This window comes from Bufo bufo, chromosome 2 (genome assembly GCF_905171765.1).
Source record: "Bufo bufo chromosome 2, aBufBuf1.1, whole genome shotgun sequence".
Classification (NCBI taxonomy): domain Eukaryota; kingdom Metazoa; phylum Chordata; class Amphibia; order Anura; family Bufonidae; genus Bufo; species Bufo bufo.
Window position 1 is genome coordinate 522,628,048 of NC_053390.1, and position 16,252 is coordinate 522,644,299.

Sequence of the window (16,252 nt, forward strand, 5' to 3'; positions counted from 1 at the left end):
TAAAAAAAACACCCATTTTGGGCAAAGTACTTAATATTGCAGCCTTTGCTACATCTGTCAGTGTGAGATATACGCGTTAGATACTGGTCTTCTATTCTGTTATTAAAAAAAAAAAAAAACATTTTGGGCCGAATACTAACTTTGCGTCCTTGTCTGCATCTGTCAGCTTGAAATATAGCAATAATATTCTGGGTTTAAAAAAACACCCATTTTGGGCAAAGTATTTCATATTGCAGCCTTTGCTACATCTGTCAGTGTGAGATACATGCGTTAGATACTGCTGTTCTTTTTTGTTATAAAAAAAAAAAAACAATTTTGGGCAAAAACTAAATTTGCAGCCTTTGCTGCATCTGTCAGTGTGAGATACAAGCTTGAAATACAGCAATAATATTCTGGGTTTAAAAAAACACCCATTTTGGGCAAAGTACTTAATATTGCAGCCTTTGCTGCATCTGTCAGTGGGAGATACACGTGTTAGATACTGGTGTTCTATTCTGTTATAAAAAAACACCCATTTTGGGCAAAGAACGTAATTTTGCAGCCTTTGCTGCATCTGTCAGTGGGAGATACACGTGTTAGATACTGGTGTTCTATTCTGTTATTAAAAAAACACCCATTTTGGGCAAAGAACGTAATTTTGCAGCCTTTGCTGCATCTGTCAGTGTGAGATACACGTGTTAGATACTGCTGTTCTATTCTGTTATTAAAAACAAAAAACATTTTGGGCCAAATACTAACTTTGCGGGCTTGTCTGCATCTGTCAGTGTGAGATACAAGCTTGAAATACAGCAATAATATTCTGGGTTTAAAAAAACACCCATTTTAGGCAAAGAACTTAATATTGCAGCCTTTGCTGCATCTGTCAGTGTGAGATACACGCGTTAGATACTGCTGTTCTATTCTGTTATTAAAAAAACACCTATTTTGGGCAAAAAACTAATTTTGCAGCATTTGCTGCATCTGTCAGAGTGACATACATGCGTTAGATACTGCTGTTCTATTCTGTTATTTAAAAAAACACACATTTTGGGCAAAATACCTAATTTTGCAGCCTTTGCTGCATCTGTCAGTGTGAGATATACATGTTAGATAGTGGTGTTTTATTCTGTTATTTAAAAAAAACACCCATTTTGGGCCAAATACTAAATTTGCAGCCTTGGCTGCATCTGTCAGTGTGAGATACAAGCTTGAAATACAGCAATAATATTCTGGGTTTAAAAAAAACACCCATTTTGGGCAAAGTACTTAATATTGCAGCCTTTGCTACATCTGTCAGTGTGAGATATACGCGTTAGATACTGGTCTTCTATTCTGTTATTAAAAAAAAAAAAAAACATTTTGGGCCGAATACTAACTTTGCGTCCTTGTCTGCATCTGTCAGCTTGAAATATAGCAATAATATTCTGGGTTTAAAAAAACACCCATTTTGGGCAAAGTATTTCGTATTGCAGCCTTTGCTACATCTGTCAGTGTGAGATACATGCGTTAGATACTGCTGTTCTTTTTTGTTATAAAAAAAAAAAAACAATTTTGGGCAAAAACTAAATTTGCAGCCTTTGCTGCATCTGTCAGTGTGAGATACAAGCTTGAAATACAGCAATAATATTCTGGGTTTAAAAAAACACCCATTTTGGGCAAAGTACTTAATATTGCAGCCTTTGCTGCATCTGTCAGTGGGAGATACACGTGTTAGATACTGGTGTTCTATTCTGTTATAAAAAAACACCCATTTTGGGCAAAGAACGTAATTTTGCAGCCTTTGCTGCATCTGTCAGTGGGAGATACACGTGTTAGATACTGGTGTTCTATTCTGTTATTAAAAAAACACCCATTTTGGGCAAAGAACGTAATTTTGCAGCCTTTGCTGCATCTGTCAGTGTGAGATACACGTGTTAGATACTGCTGTTCTATTCTGTTATTAAAAACAAAAAACATTTTGGGCCAAATACTAACTTTGCGGGCTTGTCTGCATCTGTCAGTGTGAGATACAAGCTTGAAATACAGCAATAATATTCTGGGTTTAAAAAAACACCCATTTTAGGCAAAGAACTTAATATTGCAGCCTTTGCTGCATCTGTCAGTGTGAGATACACGCGTTAGATACTGCTGTTCTATTCTGTTATTAAAAAAACACCTATTTTGGGCAAAAAACTAATTTTGCAGCATTTGCTGCATCTGTCAGAGTGACATACATGCGTTAGATACTGCTGTTCTATTCTGTTATTTAAAAAAACACACATTTTGGGCAAAATACCTAATTTTGCAGCCTTTGCTGCATCTGTCAGTGTGAGATATACATGTTAGATAGTGGTGTTTTATTCTGTTATTTAAAAAAAACACCCATTTTGGGCCAAATACTAAATTTGCAGCCTTGGCTACATCTGTCAGTGTGAGATACAAGCTTGAAATACAGCAATAATATTCTGGGTTTTAAAAAAACCACCCATTTTGGGCAAAGTACTTAATATTGCTGCCTTTGCTACATCTGTCAGTGTGAGAAAAACGTGTTAGATACTGGTGTTCTATTCTGTTATAAAAAAACACCCATTTTGGGCAAAGAACGTAATTTTGCAGCCTTTGCTGCATCTGTCAGTGGGAGATACACGTGTTAGATACTGCTGTTCTATTCTGTTATTAAAAAAAACAAAACATTTTGGGCCAAATACTAACTTTGCGGCCTTGTCTGCATCTGTCAGTGTGAGATACAAGCTTGAAATATAGTAATAATATTCTGGGTTTAAAAAAACACCCATTTTAGGCAAAGAACTTAATATTGCAGCCTTTGCTGCATATGTCAGTGTGAGATACACGCGTTAGATACTGCTGTTCTATTCTGTTATTAAAAAAACACACATTTTGGGCAAAATACTTAATTTTGCAGCCTTTGCTGCATCTGTCAGTGTGAGATATACATGTTAGATAGTGGTGTTTTATTCTGTTATTTAAAAAAAACACCCATTTTGGGCCAAATACTAAATTTCAGTCAGTCAGTGTGAGATACAAGCTTGAAATACAGCAATAATATTCTGGGTTTTAAAAAAAACACCCATTTTGGGCAAAGTACTTAATATTGCAGCCTTTGCTGCATATGTCAGTGTGAAATGCACGCGTTAGATACTGTTTTTCTATTCTGTTATTAAAAAAACACCCATTTTGGGCAAGATCCTTAATTTTAGAAATTTGAGGAGAGCGTCAAATAAGGGACATTGCCCTGGCCATGGTGCTGCTGGTGGAGCTCCTGTGGTAGGGAGAGGACGTGGTCGATCTGTGCCAGCTACACGCACAAGTGAAACACCTTCCTCAGGTGCGAGTAGGCGACAGAACCTTCAGCAGTATTTGGTCGGGTCTAATGCGGCTCTACAAATGGTGAGGCCTGAACAAGTACAGGCGATAGTAGATTGGTTTGCTGACAGTGCCTCCAGTTCCTTTACATTGTCTCCCACCCAATCTCCTGCTGAAAATCAGAGTTGGCACCTGCAGCCGATGTCCATCAGTCTTTCACCTCACCCCCTTGCAAATCAGCCAAGCAGTCTGAGCCCCAAGTTATGCAGCAGTCTCTTCTGTTTTTTGATGACTCTGCTTCATCCAGAAGTGAAAGAGATTGAGTGCACCGATGCCGAACCACTAATGTTTCAATATAAGTACATGGAGGACCACCGCAGCACGTCTCGGATGATGACAAAACACAGGTGCCAACTGCTGTGGCTTTCTGCAGTGTGCAGACCGTCAAAGAGGGCAGGGGTGAAGACTGGGTGGAAGATGATGTGGAGGACAATGAGATCCTTGACCCCACATCGAATTAAGGTCATGCAAGTGACTTGTGTAGTTCAGAGAAAGAGGTGGTGGTCGCACAGAGCCACCAGCACAGCATAAGAGGGAGCAGGGTGCAAAAACAGAGCGTCCGTCCCCTAGACAGTACGCCTGCTACTGCCCACCGCAGCAAGGGACCGAGCACACCAAAGACAGCTCCAAGGAGTTCCCTGGTGTGGCAGTTCTTCAGACAATGTGCTGACGACAAGACAAGAGTGGTTTTCACGCTGTGCAATCAGAGCCTGAAGCGAGGCATAAACATTCTCAACCTTAGCACAACCCGCATGACCAGGCATCTAAGTGCAAAGCACGAGTTGCAGTGGAGTAGACACCTCAAAAACCAAAAAAGGTATCTGGCTCCTCCTGTTTCCTCTTCTGCTGCAGTTTCTGCCTCTTCATCCACCTCTGGAGTGACAGTGCCACCTGCCACCCCACAAACAGAGGATCTGCCAGCAACACCACCACCTGGGTCACCAAGCATCTCCACAATGTCCCACAGAAGCGGACAGCTCTCCATCTGCCAAACGCTGGATGGGAAAAGGAAGTACCCCCTACCCACCCGCGATCACTGCCCCTGAATGCCAGCATTTCATAATTACTGGCCTTTGAAATGCTGTCATTCTGTCTGGTGGAGACGGAGCATTTTAAAAGCCTTATGGCGGTGGCTGTCCCACAGTACGTCGTGCCTAGCCGCCACTACTTTTCCAGGCATGCCATCCCTTCCCTGCATAACTAAGTGGGTGACAAAATCGGGTATACACTGCGCAACACCATCTGTGGCAAGGTCCACCTAACTATGGATACGTGGACCAGAAAGCACGGTCAGGGACGTTATATCTCCCTAACAGCACACTGGGTAAATGCAGTGGCGGCTGGGCCTGAGGCGGATAGCAGTTTGGCGCATGTCCTTCCACCACCGAGGATTGCAGGGCGCTTAAGTTTGCCTCCTGTTGCTTCCTTCTCCTACTCCTACTCCCTTCTCCTACATCCTCTTCCGGCTCCTCATCCGGTCAGCGTAACACGTTCACCAACAACTTCAGCACAGCCAGGGCTAAACGACAGCAGGCAGTTTTAAAACTTATCTGTTAGGGGTCAAACCCCACACCGCGCTGAAGCTGTGGACGGACCTTGAACAACAGACCGATGAGTGGTTGGTGCCAGTGAGTCTCAAGCTCGACCTGGTGCGATAATGGGCGAATTCTCGTAGCAGCTCTGGGACTAGCCGTTTTAAAGCACATCCCTTGCGTTAGTGGAGTTTTAGCTGCAGCACGCAAGGGTGACTCGCTCTACGGAACAGCACCACTTCACCACCAACGACTGCACCTCCATGCGAGACCTGTGTTCCTTGTTGCGCTGTTTCGAGTACTCCACCAACATGGCCAGTGTCAATAACGCCGTTCTCAGCGTTACTATCCCACTTCTGTACCTCCTTGTAAAAACGCTTCTGGCGATGATGTAAGAGGATGTGGCACAGGAGGAGGAGGAGGAAGAGGGATCATTTTATAGGGTTTCCGGCCAGTCATTTACAAGTGGCACCGAGGGTGGGTTCCTGCACCCACAAATGCCAGGTACACAATTGTCCTGCCAGGGCACAGTTCTGGAGGATGATGAGGTGGAGGATGAGGAGGAGGAGATGGAGTAGGAGGAACCGTGTTCACAGCAGGCAGGCACCCAAGCCAGCTCATGGCCATCACTGGTGAGTGGCTGGGGGGATAAAAAGGACACAGACAATACACCTCCCACAGAGGACAGCTTTTCGTTGCCTCTGGGCAGCCTGGCACACATGAACGATTACATGCTGCAGTGTCTCCGCAAAGACTGCCAATTTGCCCACATTCTAACTTGTGCTGATGACTGGGTGGCCACGCTGCTGCATCCCCGTTACAAGGACAACATACCATCCTTAATTCCGTCACTCAAGCGTGATCGTAAGATGCGCAAGTACAAGCGCACGCTGGTAGATGCGCTGCTGGTGGCATTCCCACCTGACAGCGGGGGCACAGTGCAAGCACAAGGCGAAGGCAGAGGAGGAGAAAGAGGTCGCCAACGCAGCTGGGGCACCGCCAGCACATCAGAAGGCAGGGTTAGCATGGCCGAAATGTGGAAAAGCTTTGTCAGCACGCCACAACAACCAGCACCAACAGCTGATATGGAACGTCTTAGCAGGAGGCAGCATTTTACCAACATGAATGACGGGTCTGCCCCCTTCAACTTCTGGGTCTCCAAATTGGGCACATGGCCTGAGCTTGTCCTTTACGCCTTGGAGGTGCTGGCCTGCCCTGCAGCCAGTGTATTGTCTGAACGTATGTTTAGCACAGCAGGAGGCGTTATCACAGACATGCGCAGCCGCCTGTCCACAGCCAATGTGGACAAGCTCACGTTCATTAAAATTAATGGATCTTACAGGACTTGTCTGTACCTTGTGCAGAATGGACATGTATACTGGTCTTACCCAGCCATTGTTATACTACAGCGCAATTGCATCATTCTTGTATTTTGGATATTTCCCACTCTTTTGGAGTGTACCCTAATTAAAAAAATTAAAATTAAAACCAAAAACCAGTGTTGGCTACTTCGTCCTCCTCCACCGCCGATACCACCTACACCGCTACATCCACCGCCTCCTCAAACTCCTACTCCATATGGACCTCCACTTCATAAATCAAGATTATTTTTTTTAATTTGTACGTATTTTATTTTATGTCATTTCACTAATTTTTCTGTTACATATTCGGGTGAAATTCACAAATTTTTGGGTGTGATATACCCCTGCAGTACCTAGTAGACAGGTAAAATCATTTCACTAATTTGTCTGCTACATTTTCGGGTGAAATTCACCAATTTGTGTCTGTGATATACCCCTAGTAGACAGGTAAACAAATTTCACCAATTTGTCTGTTACATTTACGAGTGAAATTCACAATTTTTTGGGTGTGATATACTACTGCTTTAGCTAGTAGACAGGTAAAACATTTCACTAATTTGTCTGTTACATTTTCTGGTGAAATACACCAATTTTTGGGTGTGATATACCACTGCTATACCTAGTAGACAGGTAAAATTTCACTAATTTGTCTGTTACACATTCGGCTGAAATTCACCAATATTTTGGTGTGATATACCCCTGCTATACCTAGTAGACAGGTAAACAAATTTCACAAATTTGTCTGTTGCATTCTCGGGTGACATTTGACCAATTTTTGCCATGATTAAACCCCTGCTCTGCATAGGTGACAGGGACATAAATTTAAAAAAATCGTCTGTTACATTGTCAGGTGACATTTTACCAATTTTGCTGTATATAAACCCCTGCTCTGCATAGGTGACAAGGAATAAAATTTAAAAAATTCTTCTTTAATTGACGCGCACTCCCTCCTTTCATTTAATGCTTAAACTTTAACAACTTCTCCCACATTTGCACTTCAATAATTTGTCCCACTTTTCCGCTCGATCATATTTAATTTCAAATAATTAACCTCCCTTGGATGTGGTATCCCTTTCTCACGCTCCCTCTCCGGCGTGGAACTCTGATTCGCCACTAACCGTGATCAACATGGTAGGCGCAGAAAAGAACATCGAAAGTTGATAGAGCAGATATCCAATTGGATCGTGGACATCACGGGGACATGCAACGTGGTGGGAGAAGTATGTGTGCACACACCTACACGTACTGACTGATGGGTCTGCCCCATTCAACTTCTTGGTCTCCAAATTGGGCACATGGCCTGAGCTTGCCCTTTACGCCTTGGAGGTGCTGGCCTGCCCTGCAGCCAGTGTATTGTCTGAACGTTTGTTTAGCACTACTGGAGGGGGTTATCACAGGTTATATTTCCCAATGTTTTGGGGTGTACCCTAATTTAAAAAATAATAATAATTTAAAGCAAAAAAAACTGTAGTCTACCTCCTCCTCCTCCACCGCCTCTTCCAACTACACCCTCACATCCACTGCCTCCTCAACCTCCTACTCCATATGGACCTCATCCTCCTAGATCAAGATTTATATTATATTTTTTTACGTATTTTATATTATTTTAAGTCATTTATATATCCACATTTGTTTGCAGAGCCCTTGCCATGCTCTTAACTACATTTTGATGCCATTTGCAGCCCTCTAGCCCTTTCCATGACATTTTTACAGCCATTTTAGTGCTCAAAAGTTCGGGTCCCTATTAACTTCAATGGGGTTCGGGTTCGGGTTCGGGGTCAAGTTCGGGTCCCAAACTCGAACTTTTTTGTGAAGTTCGGCCAAACCCGTCGAAACGAAACATCCAGGTGTCCGCTCAACTCTAGCCAGGAGTTTTATAATGTTGCCTCCTCTCAAGCCTAGGTCTACATGGTCAATTCCTCGTACTTTCAAAAGAGAAGGGTACCCCTCATGACACATTTTAAAATGTTTAGGGATTGGTTTAAGATTGACAAGGTCATCATTTTCCCTCGCCTTTATTATATCCTGAATGTGTTCTCTAACTCGTTTCTTTAGCTCCCTAGTGGTTAAGCCAATATAGATCTTCGGGCATGGGCAAGTAACATAATGCACTACTGCTTTTGTAGGGCAAGAGATATATTGAGTAATCTGATATATTTTAGTGTGGGTAGAGTCTGTAAAATTAGTATCCCACATTATATTGGGGCATGCAATGCATTTACCACATGGGATGCAACCCCATTTTGGTCCTTTTGCCCCAATAGATTCTCCCATGCAAGAATAACCAGTTGTGTTTGAATAAGGTTTCCAGTTTGGGTATGGCTACCACATAGCCTACCCACACCTACAGTACAATGCCTTGCAAACGTATCCACCCCCCATTGTGTTTCTCATGTGTTTTTGCATTACAACCTTGAACTAAAATGGCTTTTAAGTTAGATTTTATGTCATGTAACTGATAAGATATTCCAAATAGTTACAGCAGAGTTAATAAAAACTCACTTTTTTCAAAAATAAATATATCAATAAAAAAATTTAAGTTGTGATATGCATATGTCTGACATAAGGTCTGATCCAACCCAATAATTAGAAGGCACATAATTAGTTGAATACATTCTCCCTATGTGCAATCAAAACATCACATGATCTGTCACATGATGTTCAAATAAATGCTCCTGTTCTGTAAGACCCCTGAGTGTGCAACACTACTAAGCAAGCAACATGAAGACCAACAAGCTGAAGAACAAGTTGTTGAGAAGTATATCTAACATAAGACCATACCCACCATACTTGTTCCTAAAGTGGCAGCAAGTGTGATTCAATAAAAAGAAAATGCAGATTTTTGGGAAAAAGGCTGCTTGAGGCTTTTAAACGTTGGAAAATTAGCATACTAGCTTTTATATATATATATATATATATATATCGTATATGCCGGCGTATAAGACGACTGGGCGTATAAGACGACCCCCAACTTTTACACTGAAAATATAGAGTTTGGGATATACTTGCCGTATAAGACTACCCCTTTTTCAACACAGAGCAGTACATTACTGCATCCCACCACCACCCTAAACATGTGCCACCTATACCCTGAACATGTTTTTGTTATGTTATTCTTCATATTCACATTCACATATGCACATCTGCACCGCACTTAGATACGCCGCACGGAGATCTCGCACATGCGCAGGAGCGAGATGCGAGCGGCCGTGAGGATCCCGTGTATCCACGCTCGCCGCATGAAATCTCGCACATGCGTAGGAGAGAGATGCGAGCGGCCGGGAGGATGGCGGTACAAGGAGCATTCAAGGTACAGAGCAGGGGGGAGGCATACAAGGTACAGAGCAGGGGGCGGTATACAAGGTACAGCGCAGGGGGGGCATATGCCGTGGGTTACATCGCAGCTCTCAGCTGCTGGGGATACAAGGCAATAGCCCGGGCTCTCTGTTGATAATTCGGGCGTCCCGGCACTGCAGCGCCCGCCATACCCGGCGTATAAGACGACCCCCGACTTTTGAGAAGATTTTCATGTGTTAAAAAGTAGTCTTATACGCAGGAATATACAGTATTTATATATATATATATATATATATATATATAATGTGAATTCCGGCAGCACTCACTTTAGAGATTATCCGGTGCAAGCGTCTCGCCTTTGACAACAGGCTTGTATATTCATAGAAAATCAACGCAGCACTCTTCTTGTAAAAAATGCAGTGTTTTTTTTTCACACATGTGACACAAAATAGGCAACGTTTCAATCCCCTTCCCGGATCCTTCTCAAGCCAAGTGCCTTGGCTTGAGAAGGATCCCGAAGGGGATTGAAACGTTGCCTATTTTGTGTCACATGTTTGAATAAAGACACTGCGTTTTTTACAAGAAGAGTGCTGCGTTGATTTTCTATGAGTATATATATATAAAAAAAAGTTCAGTGGCAGCACCGTCAATGGAATAAAGGCGGGTGCAGCTGGCCCAGTGTGGATATAAGCCAATCCAGATAGATAAAAATAACAAAAAGGGCAGCACTCCAGAAAGTAAAAAATGAAAAATTCTTTATTTACCCATATGGGACAAGCGACGTTTCGGCTCAGTATGTGAGCCTTTCTCAAGCAGTGAGTACAGACAAAATACTGAGTATATATACCAGTGGAGTGAATACAATCAATGTGCAATGCAGGTGTGTTCAATTCATAATAAATAAATTTATTAAATAAAAAATGCAATACATATATCACATTTACAGTATATCTCATGGTGGACATCAGTGCATGATCATACAATAAATAATCAATTATAAAATGAGTGTATTATTCTGTGGAGTACACAAATATATGCAAAAATTCATAATTATCAATCATATAGTGAACAGTGTCAGCTGTATGTGCTGATAAAGTGCTTTATGCTTACTGCGTAGGTCAAGCAGACGGAGGGTGAAGGAGGATGTATAGCATAGACGGCTGTCATAATTCATGTGGTTCGGCGTGCCTGTGGCGCAACTGCGCATGACTCGATGACGTATGTGCGTACTTCCGGGTTACGATGTGCTTGCAGTGCCGCAACTGCGTGTTAGCCTTCTGATGTATCTTGCGCCATCTTAATTCAGGGCATCCTGCCTTTATTGCCAGGAACTTCTGATAGTAGCAACCGATGCATAACAGAGCAAGGTAATGGCACATATTAGTGCTCTATAGCCTATACTGGTGGCTGGGTGAGTTCAGATACAGGACGCAACAACATCAGAGCTGCAGCCCACATCCGTGACCCCAGATCAGTTGCGCACCAACACGCTAGTGTAGGGTCACACTGCATCTGTGATCAAAGCCCACCCATTACCACCCAATAGGAGGGATCTCCTCATGAATACCTGCTATTGTAAACAACGGACTGCGATTGCAGAAGCACCAGGTACATACAAAAGCAAAAAAATTGTACTATGAAAAAGAGACAGTCCTTATACAAATATTTTTTATATATATATATATATATATATTGCCCCCTTGTTCAGTGTCAGTTCTATTACTATTTCTATATAACCTTGCCACGTGGCTCCTACACTGAACTGTGATTTATAAAACATATGACGAGAGGAGAGCTAAGCTGTGGATTCATTGTTTTCATGATTATGATTAACATGATCACTGGCAGTCAATACTAAATATTAAAAGCTCTGACATCTCCTTAAATAATAAAGTACTTAACCAATCAATGACTTTCTGCTCTAAATGCTGATACTACAACTAGCTTTGTGTAAAACTTTTTTTTTCTATTCTAAGTTTTTACAACTTTTGTTTTCAGCACATTTTCACGGAATACTGACCTAAATTGAAAGTGAAGAGAGCAGGCAGCTGTCCGGCCATCATTGCTCTGTTAACAGTTAGGATGGAGACTTTTTAATCCCCTTGGATTTTATATCTACCAAAACAGCTTGGGCCCATCAGCAAATTGCAGTGGCATATGGTCCAGGTTTATGAGTAATCTGGCACACGCTTAAGGCAAGGACGTCATCGTTCAACAAATGTAAGAAAAAAGAAATCACAAAAATATACATATCTACATATGTAAAATATTGTGCATGCTATTTAAAAAAAACAATACTTTCCTATGGAAGTGACATCTGTGTTGTACAAATTTTCCTTTCTGATTAATATTAACTGTTATAAGATATATAAATATCACTGTGGCTGTGATTGTGCAAATATTTTTTTTTCTAAATGCAGCGTTCATTAAGAGATTTAAATACTTTAATGCTGTTTGTCCTTTCTCCCATGACCACCCATCCCCCATATTCTCAGATAATTGCTCTTATGTTTGTTGATTTATAGAATATTAATAACATGATTATTGTGTTTGTTTTATTTTATAGCATGGTGAGGAATTATAGTAACTTTATATCTAGGAATATATTATAGGCTTACTATGGAGTTAATTATACAGTGGTATTTTTAGTTATTATTTCAATGGTCACATGCAATTAAATATTAATGTTTTTTTGTTTTTTTTTACTGTTTTGATCTCAAATATTTATTGTAGACTTTTTGAAATTAAAAATTAGAAAAGCTTTTATATTTGTTCCATAATTAAAACTGTAACTTGCAGTAATATTTGCAGTTTTACTTCTTTGAAATTTCTCTCATTATATAAAGGATAATCCCTGCACATATGCCTGAATAGGATTCCTATGGTTAGACTCCCAGCAACTTTGGCTTAGGTTCTATTCACGTTGTTCCTGTAGCAATCTCTGCTCCAGAATACTAGGCAAAGAGGTAGAAGAGGGCCTAGCCTGAGAGTTGTGATAATCACACCTGTTCAAACTCCTTTTGGGGGGTACTATCTCTCCTTGGGGAGAGGGCACCTTAATCAGCATGAGAAGATTTATAGGCAATTGATGCTCCTCTGGAATTCTGGGAAGAAAGGAATGCAAATGAGCTCATAACAAGCTCTGCCTCTAGTGCCACCAGATGTACTAACTCCTGACATGGAGCAGAGAGGCTGGAGAAGGCATGGCTTAAGAGGCAATTGGTAAGATTTGTGCTCTACTTAAATCCTGTTATGATATTGTTCAATACCAGTTATTGTACTTTCAAACCAGTTTCTGTGTGTGCTAGATACCTCTGTGCAAATTCTTGTGTTTTTGCTCCAATTGTTAAACAAATCTCACTTTGCCTTCTCTTTTCTTGCTGTATTTGACCTCAAACTGTTTAGTGATAATTCTCCTGCCTTTTTGTCTCTGTACATTTGTCTTTCTTGGTTTTGACTTGGCTTTTTTCCGTTATTGTATAGTGTTTTTTGATGTTTGACTGCTCTTTTTTAACCCTGGATACTCTGCTTGCTTGCTTGCAGCTACCTAGAGAATGCAGGATAGGATCCCATGCTATCTGCAGAGTTACAGTCAGGTCCATAAATATTGGGACATCAACACAATTCTAACATTTTTGGCTCTATACACCACCACAATGGATTTGAAATGAAACTAACTATCCAAATCAGGTGAACGGTGTAGGAATTACAACAGTTTGCTTATGTGTCTTCCACTTGTTAAGGGACCAAAAGTAATGAGAATAATAATCATAAATAAAACTTTCACTTTTTAATACTTGGTTGTAAATCCTTTGCAGTCAATTACAGCCAAAAGTCTGGAACGCATAGACATCACCAGACGCTGGGTTTCATCCCTGGTGATGCTCTGCCAGGCCTCTACTGCAACTGTCTTTAGTTCCTGCTTGTTCTTGGGGCATTTTCCCTTCAGTTTTGTCTTCAGCAAGTGAAATGCATACTCAATCGGATTCAGGTCAGGTGATTGACTTGGCCATTGCATAACATTCCACTTCTTTCCCTTAAAAAACTCTTTGGTTGCTTTTGCAGTATGCTTTGGGTCATTGTCCATCTGCACTGTGAAGCGCTGTCCAATGAGTTCTGAAGCATTTGACTGAATATGAGCAGATAATATTGCCCGAAACACTTCCGAATTCATCCTGCTGCTTTTGTCAGCAGTCACATCATCAATAAATACAAACCGGATTCCAAAAAAGTTGAGACACTAAACAAATTGTGAATAAAAACTGAATGCAATGATGTGGAGATGGCAAATGTCAATATTTTATTTGTAATAGAACGTAGATGACAGATCAAACGTTTAATCTGAGTAAATGAATCATTTTAAAGGAAAAATACGTTCATTCCAATTTTCACGGTGTCAACAAATCACAAAAAAGTTGGGACAAGTAGCAATAAGACAAATTAACAGGTTATGGGTAGCTTATTTCATTTGATTTAAAACTTAACATTTAATTTATGTCAATCATAAAAAGATAGGCCCTTAAGTATAAACACTCAAGAAAAGAATGTACCTGTAACCACTGGTTATACTAGTCTCCTGAAAAAATGGACGGAGACGGGAAGGAACCATAAACAGGGATAGCGTAAGGAACAGATAGGGTGAAGGGTACGTAAGTACCAAGACAGAGCAACACACTGCTGGGACCATACCCTAGATGTCCCTATTCTATCTAAATCACACCACTATCTAATCCAAAATACCTGCATTCGCCCTCCCTAAAGATGGACTGCCCAGCTTGGCCCGATAGACAGAATAGATGGTCCTGTGATGAATGAATTCTCTATCGGGTATGGGCACAAAAGTTGGCAAAAGGGACGTAGTGATTAGAGTCCAGGTAGAATGGCAATACCGTTGTAAGGGGTCGCAAAACCTGGTCTATATCAACCACATACAGATGTAATAATCAGAAAGATACAGTGTCCCGACGCGTTTCCTCAGTGATGTCTGATTCATCAGGGGACAAAATTATATATAAGAGGCTCCCTGGTGTAAGGATACCTCTTCCAACCAAAACACGTGACACAGGATGGTATCTAGTTCATAGTCTTGAGTCCTGTGTAGACCCTGACTATATATCAACCACCATCCGGTTATATATCACAATCCGGATAGTGAGTCAAGAGCGATCATGTGTCACTTAATCACAGCGGTTATAAGGATACATAGACTGCTGTGACTTAAATCCAAGTATAGTGAAAACACCACGTATAAGGTTACATATAAATCACAATGGGTCAAAGTGTCAATTTCGTTTGCAGTGTAACAGATCCATGCTAGTTGTAGCCCCCAGCATAAGTTGGCGATCTGTACAGTGCTAAATGCATAACCATACTAAATCACTATGATGAATAAGTATGTCAGCGTGGTACACTTATCTGTCCAGTTCTAAATGACAACTGTTCCCAGGTATCGCTAGGTGGAAGGTGCTCCTTGGCGTCCCGCGTGTAGCAGTGGCAATGAAGCCGCGTTCGCGGGTTGTTTAAAAAGGCCAGGTAGCTCCGCTCCTGCTCTACGCCCCCTCAACGTCATGCGGTGCCGTCATCATGTGATGTCTCAGCTGTTCGGCTTTAACTCACATGACCGCACCTCTTCCTATGATGCGGTGTATAGAGGCGTGTGCTGTCGCCAGGCAACCATCCGGCTAACCAGCTTCCTTGATGAAGCCGAGATCCAAACAAAACAGGTAACCCAGCAACCGGCCGTCTGACTAGTAACTGATCCTACGACGAGCACTCTATCTTGCGCATGTGTGAGGCGGGTATGTTATGGTGCAAAGATCGGGTCAAAGGGCAAGTTTGCCCTAACCTTTGCTACCACCTAAATACAATATAGTTTCCACCTGTATGCCTAGTTTGCAGTTCACATAGTGGAGTCTTGAAGTTTCTAAGGTAGTTCCTCAAAATTACTAACGTTGCCAACAGTGGCTGTCGCACCCCTTTAAAGAAAGGGGCTCATCCTCCGTAGATGACCAAACCAAGTTTAAAATGAAGGAAGCTTATTTTATCCTACAATGCATATGTGTTGTTAGTATTGTGTGGGCACAAGGGGTAGAAGATGTGGTCGGGTAGCATGTCCCAATTGTCAGAGAGAGACACTATGGATCTATATAGCAACTGAACGACAATTGTTCGTTCAGACCCGTAGGCACCACTGTTTTAAGATGGAAGATCCACCATGTCTCTCTCTGCAAAATCCTCCGATCCCAATCTCCCCCCCCTAGGTTGTCTTGCAATGGTCTCAATTCCCATAAATTTCAAAAATGACACATCACCTCCGTGCATCATGTTGACATGTTTTGCCAGGGACGTGTCTCTGTCATTCCTCACGTCACCAAGGTGTTCACCCACCCTTCGTCGCAGTTCGCGGGTGGTTTTCCCTATATATTCAAGGCCGCATCTACAGTTCGCTCTATAGATTACTCCTTGAGTGCGGCAATTAATGAAATGTTTAATTTGGTAGGTTTTGCCAGTGACGTTAGCACGGAATGACCGTCCCTGTGTAACATATCGACATGCCACACAGCCACTACAGTGAAAGCAACCGATCGGGCGCTGAAGCCATGTCCCTTTAAGATCACGTGCCTCACTGTAGTGGCTGTGCACTAGGCGGTCCTTGAGGCTAAGGCCTCTACGATATGTGACCTGTACCCTCTCAGGAAGCACCTTTTTGATGTCCGGATC